Genomic DNA, 12,051 nt, shown 5'->3' with positions numbered 1-12,051 from the left:
CTCCATCTGTTAAAAAGCCATTAAGAGAAATTTGACTAAAACAATTTTTATATAAAATCTTAATACAATTTAAAAGCATATTAGGGATACCCATTCTTTTTAAAACTCTAAAAAGAAATCTATGAGAGACTCTATCGAAAGCTTTTTCAAAATCTAGGGCTAAAAGAGCTACATTTTGACCCCGGTCTCTGGAATACCAAATTACATCCCTTAATACGTTTAAAACCTCTGAAATACTTCTGCCTGGTACACTACAAACCTGCTCAGGCTGGATTAGTTTGGCAATGACACTCCTGAGCCGGTCTGCAACCACCTTAGCAAGTACCTTGTAATCAACATTTAGGAGAGTTATGGGTCTCCAATTCGCTAGAGTACTGCGGTCACCTTTTTTATATATCAAAGACACCACTCCTCTCCTCCACGAAAATGGCAACTGTTCACAAATAAAAACTTCTTTAAAAAGCATAAAAAGGTCCTCTTTTAAAATGTCCCAAAAAGTAAGGTAAAATTCTACAGGTAGTCCGTCACACCCAGGTGCTTTACCCTTAGAGAAACTTTTAAAAACATAAAATAATTCCTCTAAAACAATATCGCGTTCTAAAAACTCCTGGTCTGTAAAATTTAACTTAAAATCGAGATCATTAAGAGCATCAGATAAAAAGGACTCATCTATACACTTTTTACTAAAAAGATGCTTATAAAAGTTAAAAGTAGCATTCAACATTCCCTGCATAGATGTTTCACCCTCTAGATTTGTGATCACTTCTCTTTTATCCATGACTTTTTTGAAGAAGAAGCGAGAGCACTTCTCCCCCTCCTCCAAGTGCTGCACTCTAGAGTTAAAAATAATCTCTTTCCCCTTTGTGTCTATGCAGTTCTGAATTTCAGTTTTTAGGCTAGCAATATCATCTCCCACCTCCACCCCTAGCTCTTTGAATTTAAAAAGTGTTTGTAGTTTGGTGTTAAGATCACTAAAACATCTTTTTTTCTCTCTAGCTTTACGTCTCCCTGCTTTTATAAAAAACATTCTGACTTTTTTTTTCAAATTTTCCCACCAGGTTACCATAGGGGCATCAGAAGGTTTTTGTCGCCGCCAGGCTTGATAGGCTTTACCAAAGTCTTGTCGAATCAGAGGGTCCTCCAGCAGGTATGTACTTAGACGCCAGAGGCCCCTGTTGACCCTCTGTTCATCCCGGTATTCTAGATGCACCTCCAAGCCCTTATGGTCAGAAAATATATTTGATGTTAAAACACATTTTACAGGGTTAAAATCATCTGATAGGAAAATAAAATCGATCCTGGAGGACACCCCTCTTCCGGACCACGTATAACCAGGGTCCGTCGGCAGGAGTGACCTCCACGCATCGCATAATTTAAAATCAGTTATAAAATCTTTCAATAGATGACATGACTTATCCAATTTGCGTAAAGGGTCACCCCCTGCTCGTTGTTCACTAGCACAAAGACAATTAAAATCACCCCCTACGATCAGGGGAGATGACCCAGTACAGTACAATGGCAATATCCCAAATAAATTAATTCTCTCTTGCTTATCAGGGGGAGCATAAATATTCATTACACGTAGGGTAAAACCATTAAATTTAAAATGCACTAAAACCACTCTGCCTGGTACTATTTCTGTGACAGCATTTATAGTAATATTTCTCCCACGACAGAGGAAGCCCACCCCCGCTGACTTGTTGTCATTGGAGCCAGACCAGATGGAGGGCCCCAGTCTCCAATCTGTCTTGATATCATTATAATTTAGTGCATGTTGTATCCCGCATTCCTGTAATAAACATATGTCAAAGTCAGTGGTTTCTAAATACTTGAATAGAGCAGCCCTACGAACTGGGCTCTTTAATGACCTCACATTCAGTGAGACAAGTCTTAATGTGGGCATTCATAGGTCAGGGTGGTGGATCTTCCATGAGGACACCTGACTCAAAGCCCTGTATATCAAATTGCTCCAGGACATCCGGGCTAGAGGACCCAAACGACTCGATATTCTGTGAGCCGGCGGTTGCCCCCTCGTAGGTCACGGTTCCCAGCCACATTCCAGGAGACGCTGGGGCCTCGACATTCCGTCTCTTTTTCGGGGCAGACTCCACTAGGTCACTGGTGCAGTCCTCCTCTTCCTCCACCTCCTCCAGGGGGGGAGACTGGTCCATCAGGACAAGATCAGCAACACAGATTTCCTGATGTTCGCCACCTAGAAGCAAAGCCCCCTCATCTGGCTGGCTAATCGCCCTGGAAGATCCTGAGGCCATCGCTGCGTGGTCCCCTGTAGCCAACCGCACAGGGGCACCACCCTCCAGCCCAACAGGATCGGTATCGGGAACCATCGATACGGAGGATACCCTCCCAGAAGGAGGACCCCCCCGCTCCGGTCCATGCGAGGTCCGCCCATCGTTAAGGGACTTCGATGCAGGTGCCGCCCCAGAGGGGCCTCCGGCTCCCTGCTCCATCCCAGCCTTCTCGCCCTTCGAACCGCCCTCCGACGCCGGCCTGCCAGTGAAGACCGGTGGGCGCATCGGCTCAGCTTCAGAAGATGCAGCTTCTGCGTAGGTCCTGGTCCTGGTCCTGCTGGGGCATCCTCGGAACATGTGCCCCGCCTCACCGCAGAGATTACATTTCCTCCCAGCGGGACAGTCCTTCATTAAATGTCCGTAACAGCTGCAATTATTGCAGCGGTCTACTTTCCTGCCCATGCAGGACGTTTGGGTATGACCCATTTGTCCACAGTTCCTGCAACATACTGGCATTCCAGGATAAAATAAGTAGCCTCTGCTCTTACCGATTACGAAGGTTGAGGGAGGGTGTAGCATTCCTCCCACTCCACTAAGGTCCCTCTTTAGACGGGCCATATACCTTCTCTTGCCGCACCAGAAGCCTACCGCGTTCTTCACAGTACCCAGGTATCTCAGATCATCACAATAGCGGGTAAGGTAGGTCGAGATGTCTGCAGCTTCCACAAAGGGGTTCGGGAAATGCACCACGATGGGGATCTCGTCATAAGCATACAAGAGACAAAAGGTTAGTCCATCCAATTCATCTAAGTAGTTTTTCTCGTTTACCTTTTGTACGAGTTGCTGACAGCATCCCTGGCTCTTGAAGGTGATGGTGTATGTCCCCTTGTACTCGTTGTCCTGGAAGCAGAATATGTCTTCCCGCCGAAACTCCAGAAATCCAAGAAGAATCCTATGGCAGATGTAGTCCAAATTCTTCTCCATCCTCGATGCTGCTCCAACTTCAATCCTCACGGTGTTCCGCATCCGGGCATCACCCGATGAATATGTGAGCGTTGCCGGCATCCTTCACTCAGGAACGTACCGACTCTTCTCTCTGAAAGGCGCAAGGCTTCATGGGATCCCTTCCCGTTGCTCCCGGACTAATCCTTCCTCCCAATAGCAGCAGGGGGGTTAAGTCCCTCCGAAGAAGAACGATCCCCCCAGGCCGAGAGAAAGGGTACCAAGAGCACCTCACAGGCAAGACCACACAGGTAAACCTGATAGATCGTGCCAAAAGGCCGAGAAGCGATAACCAGAATTGGTTTCGAACTACGGAGCCACCCAAGGATCCTGAAGAGTCCATTTGTGGAGATGAGCTCCTGGACTCCCGTTAAGAAGACATGTTGTCAACCTCTAGATCCCTTACATGCCTGCACTTTTCGGCTTGCTGCTGCTGCAATCCACGCGTTTTAGATCTGCATAACTCCACCTCTTTAAACACAGCACCCTCACCCCCTGCTGTTCCCACCCGCCTCAACACCGTTGGAAGGGAGGAGAACCAATTAAGGCGGGGGGTGGGGTGAAACGAGCAGCTGTCTACCCTTAGCAGGAGGGCTGCTGATTACTTACCTCTCCTGCTGCTGCTGGCTGTCCAGCAGCAGACTGAAGGTGGCTGCTGCTGTGCGCAGGTATATAAAGGCTCAGAGCCTATTATGACACGCGCAGCCAGCGTTCCATTGCCACATTCCATCTACTGCAGGCAGGATACCTGGCTGGCTGAATGTCGCTGAGAAGCTCACAGAGACCGCCATAAGCAACAGTTTAACAGAATGCCACAGACTAATCAACCAAACTTTTTGGGTTGGGTTCTCTTTTATAGTCTGCAGGCATTAATTGAAAGAAGTCAGTGTTCCAGCAGAGGGAGACAACGTTTCAGAAAAGGCATTGTAGCAAACCAAAAAAGAAATTTTAAGCGCAGCAGAGTAACCAGCGCACATACCTGTTAGCTCAGGTGAGTTTAAAAGGCTGCTGTTGATAACAAGGGCATTTGCTAAATAGATGGTGTGTGTGCAACAATATACTGAAAGGTCAATTATATTGTGCAGCTTATCTCACCACCTGTAGTTATTTAGGTGAAAGCTCCAAAATGCTTGCCTAATATGTCTGTTTATCCAAAAGGAAGTAAAGAGGGAGAGCTAGAAAGATAGCATTGCGTTACATTACATGGCAATGCAATGCACAGTTGCTGAAGTTGAACCAAAATGAGCTTGTCATCTGGCTTCTGCAACTTTGAACATGAAAAATCCAATGAGGAGAAGAAAAGCAAAGCCAAAGAGTCCATCCCAAAATCCGACAAACAAGCAAAATGAACAAAAAACATTGAATTCAATACTTTCTGATTTTAGAAACTGCATTAAAGAAGGGGTGCACCGGTCCTGGAGATACTGCAATACCAGGTCAATGCGTGGAGTGGACAGAGCAAGCTCTTTTTCCATCTCCCTGTTCTAAAAATCCATTTAATATATGGTCCCCAGATAGGGGACGTATCAGATATTAAACTGATAAGAACAGATACTACACTTGATCTTAGCCAAAAGGCCGAGAAGCGATAACCAGAATTGGTTTCGAACTACGGAGCCACCCAAGGATCCTGAAGAGTCCATTTGTGGAGATGAGCTCCTGGACTCCCGTTAAGAAGACATGTTGTCAACCTCTAGATCCCTTACATGCCTGCACTTTTCGGCTTGCTGCTGCTGCAATCCACGCGTTTTAGATCTGCATAACTCCACCTCTTTAAACACAGCACCCTCACCCCCTGCTGTTCCCACCCGCCTCAACACCGTTGGAAGGGAGGAGAACCAATTAAGGCGGGGGGTGGGGTGGAACGAGCAGCTGTCTACCCTTAGCAGGAGGGCTGCTGATTACTTACCTCTCCTGCTGCTGCTGGCTGTCCAGCAGCAGACTGAAGGTGGCTGCTGCTGTGCGCAGGTATATAAAGGCTCAGAGCCTATTATGACACGCGCAGCCAGCGTTCCATTGCCACATTCCATCTACTGCAGGCAGGATACCTGGCTGGCTGAATGTCGCTGAGAAGCTCACAGAGACCGCCATAAGCAACAGTTTAACAGAATGCCACAGACTAATCAACCAAACTTTTTGGGTTGGGTTCTCTTTTATAGTCTGCAGGCATTAATTGAAAGAAGTCAGTGTTCCAGCAGAGGGAGACAACGTTTCAGAAAAGGCATTGTAGCAAACCAAAAAAGAAGTTTTAAGCGCAGCAGAGTAACCAGCGCACATACCTGTTAGCTCAGGTGAGTTTAAAAGGCTGCTGTTGATAACAAGGGCATTTGCTAAATAGATGGTGTGTGTGCAACAATATACTGAAAGGTCAATTATATTGTGCAGCTTATCTCACCACCTGTAGTTATTTAGGTGAAAGCTCCAAAATGCTTGGCTAATATGTCTGTTTATCCAAAAGGAAGTAAAGAGGGAGAGCTAGAAAGATAGCATTGCGTTACATTACATGGCAATGCAATGCACAGTTGCTGAAGTTGAACCAAAATGAGCTTGTCATCTGGCTTCTGCAACTTTGAACATGAAAAATCCAATGAGGAGAAGAAAAGCAAAGCCAAAGAGTCCATCCCAAAATCCGACAAACAAGCAAAATGAACAAAAAACATTGAATTCAATACTTTCTGATTTTAGAAACTGCATTAAAGAAGGGGTGCACCGGTCCTGGAGATACTGCAATACCAGGTCAATGCGTGGAGTGGACAGAGCAAGCTCTTTTTCCATCTCCCTGTTCTAAAAATCCATTTAATATATGGTCCCCAGATAGGGGACGTATCAGATATTAAACTGATAAGAACAGATACTACACTTGATCTTAGCCAAAAGGCCGAGAAGCGATAACCAGAATTGGTTTCGAACTACGGAGCCACCCAAGGATCCTGAAGAGTCCATTTGTGGAGATGAGCTCCTGGACTCCCGTTAAGAAGACATGTTGTCAACCTCTAGATCCCTTACATGCCTGCACTTTTCGGCTTGCTGCTGCTGCAATCCACGCGTTTTAGATCTGCATAACTCCACCTCTTTAAACACAGCACCCTCACCCCCTGCTGTTCCCACCCGCCTCAACACCGTTGGAAGGGAGGAGAACCAATTAAGGCGGGGGGTGGGGTGAAACGAGCAGCTGTCTACCCTTAGCAGGAGGGCTGCTGATTACTTACCTCTCCTGCTGCTGCTGGCTGTCCAGCAGCAGACTGAAGGTGGCTGCTGCTGTGCGCAGGTATATAAAGGCTCAGAGCCTATTATGACACGCGCAGCCAGCGTTCCATTGCCACATTCCATCTACTGCAGGCAGGATACCTGGCTGGCTGAATGTCGCTGAGAAGCTCACAGAGACCGCCATAAGCAACAGTTTAACAGAATGCCACAGACTAATCAACCAAACTTTTTGGGTTGGGTTCTCTTTTATAGTCTGCAGGCATTAATTGAAAGAAGTCAGTGTTCCAGCAGAGGGAGACAACGTTTCAGAAAAGGCATTGTAGCAAACCAAAAAAGAAATTTTAAGCGCAGCAGAGTAACCAGCGCACATACCTGTTAGCTCAGGTGAGTTTAAAAGGCTGCTGTTGATAACAAGGGCATTTGCTAAATAGATGGTGTGTGTGCAACAATATACTGAAAGGTCAATTATATTGTGCAGCTTATCTCACCACCTGTAGTTATTTAGGTGAAAGCTCCAAAATGCTTGCCTAATATGTCTGTTTATCCAAAAGGAAGTAAAGAGGGAGAGCTAGAAAGATAGCATTGCGTTACATTACATGGCAATGCAATGCACAGTTGCTGAAGTTGAACCAAAATGAGCTTGTCATCTGGCTTCTGCAACTTTGAACATGAAAAATCCAATGAGGAGAAGAAAAGCAAAGCCAAAGAGTCCATCCCAAAATCCGACAAACAAGCAAAATGAACAAAAAACATTGAATTCAATACTTTCTGATTTTAGAAACTGCATTAAAGAAGGGGTGCACCGGTCCTGGAGATACTGCAATACCAGGTCAATGCGTGGAGTGGACAGAGCAAGCTCTTTTTCCATCTCCCTGTTCTAAAAATCCATTTAATATATGGTCCCCAGATAGGGGACGTATCAGATATTAAACTGATAAGAACAGATACTACACTTGATCTTAGCCAAAAGGCCGAGAAGCGATAACCAGAATTGGTTTCGAACTACGGAGCCACCCAAGGATCCTGAAGAGTCCATTTGTGGAGATGAGCTCCTGGACTCCCGTTAAGAAGACATGTTGTCAACCTCTAGATCCCTTACATGCCTGCACTTTTCGGCTTGCTGCTGCTGCAATCCACGCGTTTTAGATCTGCATAACTCCACCTCTTTAAACACAGCACCCTCACCCCCTGCTGTTCCCACCCGCCTCAACACCGTTGGAAGGGAGGAGAACCAATTAAGGCGGGGGGTGGGGTGGAACGAGCAGCTGTCTACCCTTAGCAGGAGGGCTGCTGATTACTTACCTCTCCTGCTGCTGCTGGCTGTCCAGCAGCAGACTGAAGGTGGCTGCTGCTGTGCGCAGGTATATAAAGGCTCAGAGCCTATTATGACACGCGCAGCCAGCGTTCCATTGCCACATTCCATCTACTGCAGGCAGGATACCTGGCTGGCTGAATGTCGCTGAGAAGCTCACAGAGACCGCCATAAGCAACAGTTTAACAGAATGCCACAGACTAATCAACCAAACTTTTTGGGTTGGGTTCTCTTTTATAGTCTGCAGGCATTAATTGAAAGAAGTCAGTGTTCCAGCAGAGGGAGACAACGTTTCAGAAAAGGCATTGTAGCAAACCAAAAAAGAAGTTTTAAGCGCAGCAGAGTAACCAGCGCACATACCTGTTAGCTCAGGTGAGTTTAAAAGGCTGCTGTTGATAACAAGGGCATTTGCTAAATAGATGGTGTGTGTGCAACAATATACTGAAAGGTCAATTATATTGTGCAGCTTATCTCACCACCTGTAGTTATTTAGGTGAAAGCTCCAAAATGCTTGGCTAATATGTCTGTTTATCCAAAAGGAAGTAAAGAGGGAGAGCTAGAAAGATAGCATTGCGTTACATTACATGGCAATGCAATGCACAGTTGCTGAAGTTGAACCAAAATGAGCTTGTCATCTGGCTTCTGCAACTTTGAACATGAAAAATCCAATGAGGAGAAGAAAAGCAAAGCCAAAGAGTCCATCCCAAAATCCGACAAACAAGCAAAATGAACAAAAAACATTGAATTCAATACTTTCTGATTTTAGAAACTGCATTAAAGAAGGGGTGCACCGGTCCTGGAGATACTGCAATACCAGGTCAATGCGTGGAGTGGACAGAGCAAGCTCTTTTTCCATCTCCCTGTTCTAAAAATCCATTTAATATATGGTCCCCAGATAGGGGACGTATCAGATATTAAACTGATAAGAACAGATACTACACTTGATCTTAGCCAAAAGGCCGAGAAGCGATAACCAGAATTGGTTTCGAACTACGGAGCCACCCAAGGATCCTGAAGAGTCCATTTGTGGAGATGAGCTCCTGGACTCCCGTTAAGAAGACATGTTGTCAACCTCTAGATCCCTTACATGCCTGCACTTTTCGGCTTGCTGCTGCTGCAATCCACGCGTTTTAGATCTGCATAACTCCACCTCTTTAAACACAGCACCCTCACCCCCTGCTGTTCCCACCCGCCTCAACACCGTTGGAAGGGAGGAGAACCAATTAAGGCGGGGGGTGGGGTGGAACGAGCAGCTGTCTACCCTTAGCAGGAGGGCTGCTGATTACTTACCTCTCCTGCTGCTGCTGGCTGTCCAGCAGCAGACTGAAGGTGGCTGCTGCTGTGCGCAGGTATATAAAGGCTCAGAGCCTATTATGACACGCGCAGCCAGCGTTCCATTGCCACATTCCATCTACTGCAGGCAGGATACCTGGCTGGCTGAATGTCACTGAGAAGCTCACAGAGACCGCCATAAGCAACAGTTTAACAGAATGCCACAGACTAATCAACCAAACTTTTTGGGTTGGGTTCTCTTTTATAGTCTGCAGGCATTAATTGAAAGAAGTCAGTGTTCCAGCAGAGGGAGACAACGTTTCAGAAAAGGCATTGTAGCAAACCAAAAAAGAAATTTTAAGCGCAGCAGAGTAACCAGCGCACATACCTGTTAGCTCAGGTGAGTTTAAAAGGCTGCTGTTGATAACAAGGGCATTTGCTAAATAGATGGTGTGTGTGCAACAATATACTGAAAGGTCAATTATATTGTGCAGCTTATCTCACCACCTGTAGTTATTTAGGTGAAAGCTCCAAAATGCTTGCCTAATATGTCTGTTTATCCAAAAGGAAGTAAAGAGGGAGAGCTAGAAAGATAGCATTGCGTTACATTACATGGCAATGCAATGCACAGTTGCTGAAGTTGAACCAAAATGAGCTTGTCATCTGGCTTCTGCAACTTTGAACATGAAAAATCCAATGAGGAGAAGAAAAGCAAAGCCAAAGAGTCCATCCCAAAATCCGACAAACAAGCAAAATGAACAAAAAACATTGAATTCAATACTTTCTGATTTTAGAAACTGCATTAAAGAAGGGGTGCACCGGTCCTGGAGATACTGCAATACCAGGTCAATGCGTGGAGTGGACAGAGCAAGCTCTTTTTCCATCTCCCTGTTCTAAAAATCCATTTAATATATGGTCCCCAGATAGGGGACGTATCAGATATTAAACTGATAAGAACAGATTTTTTTTTTTAATTTGGCTATCCCCTGCAGAGGGATAAAACCGTTTATTAAAACTTTAACAAATTACAAGCATAATTAAACAAATACCAAACGTTAAAAGACAAATGAAATTTACAAAACAAAAAAATACAAAGATTTTAAATAATTAGGTTCCATTGGTCAACAAGCCATTTTTTGGAAATATGTACATTCTTCTTTTTGTCAATTAAATAATAAGTATACATTTCACATAAACATAAACTTAAAACATCATTCACTGATAAAACATCTTGTTTAAAAATAGCAATGTTGCGCGCTTTCCAGAGAGATGACTTGGCGCAGTTCACTGTCTTCCAAGCCATTGTGTACTGGTCCATTGTGGGGCATTCCATAAGTCCGTATAGCACAGTTTTATATGTAAAGTCCTTGAGGTCTGCCACCCTTTCCAGTAGGGGGAGCAGTCCTCCAGAAATCCTTTGCAAAATTACATGTCCATAATAGATGTTCCACCGTTTCCTCGTCTTGGCATCCGGCTCTTGGGCAGATGGCAGACCTCACAAATCCTCTTCTGTATTGGAATGCCCGGCAAGGAAGACAGCGGTGCATGCAACTCCAAGCCAGATCTCTCTGTTCATTAAAAAGATAAAAAACGTTAATCATTTTCCAGATAGACATAGATTTGTCATCATCATATCTGTCAACATTACATATTTCCTCACTTTTACGTATTTCTTTAATTAGTTTCTTACTATTTCTTAATTCCTCTATTTTCTTAGTCCCTAAATTAAAATCGGACACTATTTTCCTTAAAATCTCATAATGCGTCGACAAATTAAAAGCATGGGGCACAGATATATTAACTTCATACCATCCAAACTTTCTCATAAAAAATCCTGTATTAAAACGCATAAAAAAGGACCAATAGTGATTCTTAAAAAGGGCATTAAAACAGTAAACGAACAGATGGATTAAAAGAAACCTATTAAAATCTGGAAAATCTTTACCACCTTTTACTTTTGATTTCATCACGATTTCTCTTTTCAGCTTTTCCATTTTTGAGTTCCAAAAGAAGGTAAAACAGGTTTTGGTTATCTTTTTTAAAACATTAACAGGCGGGGGGAAAACCATGCTAAGATACAATAAAAGAGGTAAAATCACCATCTTTAAAACCAATACTTTACCCTCCATTGTAAGTCTCCTCATGTTCCACATACATATTTTCGTATTTACTTTCTGTGTAACTGTTTCCCAACTATTATAACCATCATTATTTTCAGTGAATGATATACCTAAAATGGAAATGGATTCGGAGACATTAATTGGTACATCACGTAAAATCATCCCCCCAACACTTAAAATGTTACACTTATTAAAATTGATTTTAAAACCAGAAGCTAGACAAAAGGATTGCACTTGATGGAGAGTGGCCGTAAGTGATGGTGCATCTGTACACAAGACCGCCACGTCATCCATGTAGCCTACAACCTTGGCCTCCAAACCACCGCTTCCAGGCAGAGGGACACCGCATATCTGTTTATTTTGGCGTATTGCACATAACATTGGTTCCAGTGCACAGATAAACAGCAGGGGGGACCGAGGGCATCCCTGTTTCACCCCTGACCGTAAAAATACCTCTTGTGTCTTAAAACCATTCATTAAAATCTTACTTGTACAATCCTTGTAAAATGCTTTAAGCGATAGTAAAAACCCTTCTGGTATGCCCATTTTCTCTAAAACTTTAAAAAGATAAAAGTGTGAGACACGGTCAAATGCTTTTTCAAAATCAATAGATTAAATCGCCATTTTCCCCTTTCTGTCTTTCACATCCTCAATACAGTCTTTCACTAAATTCAGATTGTCCCATATACTGCGCCCCGGCACCCCACACACTTGATTAGAATGAATAACTTTGCTGATGACTTCTTTTAGACGATTTGCACACATTTTAGCCATTATTTTATAGTCACAATTTAAAAGTGTTATTGGTCTCCAGTTTTCTAATTTTGATTTATCACCTTTTTTGTATAGGAGGGAGACTTCACCTTTCTTCCAGGAATTTAATAAAACC

At 44.0% G+C, this 12,051-nt stretch overlaps 5 non-coding genes across 5 annotated transcripts; all 5 read right to left on the bottom strand.

Annotated features, from left to right (window-relative positions):
- Positions 1–4,650: 4,650 nt before the first annotated feature.
- On the bottom strand, positions 4,651–4,841 carry LOC141205948 (U2 spliceosomal RNA). The gene has a single exon (XR_012276619.1). It is a non-coding gene; the product is annotated as a U2 spliceosomal RNA (small nuclear RNA).
- Positions 4,842–5,950: 1,109 nt separating this feature from the next.
- LOC141205947 (U2 spliceosomal RNA) lies at positions 5,951–6,141 on the bottom strand. The gene has a single exon (XR_012276618.1). It is a non-coding gene; the product is annotated as a U2 spliceosomal RNA (small nuclear RNA).
- Positions 6,142–7,250: 1,109 nt separating this feature from the next.
- LOC141205946 (U2 spliceosomal RNA) lies at positions 7,251–7,441 on the bottom strand. The gene has a single exon (XR_012276617.1). It is a non-coding gene; the product is annotated as a U2 spliceosomal RNA (small nuclear RNA).
- Positions 7,442–8,550: 1,109 nt separating this feature from the next.
- Positions 8,551–8,741, bottom strand: LOC141205945 (U2 spliceosomal RNA). Its single transcript, XR_012276616.1, has one exon. It is a non-coding gene; the product is annotated as a U2 spliceosomal RNA (small nuclear RNA).
- Positions 8,742–9,850: 1,109 nt separating this feature from the next.
- LOC141206254 (U2 spliceosomal RNA) lies at positions 9,851–10,040 on the bottom strand. The gene has a single exon (XR_012276910.1). It is a non-coding gene; the product is annotated as a U2 spliceosomal RNA (small nuclear RNA).
- Between the last annotated feature and the right edge of the window lie 2,011 nt (positions 10,041–12,051).

This window comes from Phyllobates terribilis, unplaced genomic scaffold (genome assembly GCF_046119375.1).
Source record: "Phyllobates terribilis strain yellow unplaced genomic scaffold, ASM4611937v1 Scaffold_142__1_contigs__length_4687701, whole genome shotgun sequence".
Taxonomy (NCBI): domain Eukaryota; kingdom Metazoa; phylum Chordata; class Amphibia; order Anura; family Dendrobatidae; genus Phyllobates; species Phyllobates terribilis.
This window is presented reverse-complemented; position numbering and strand designations above follow the sequence as displayed.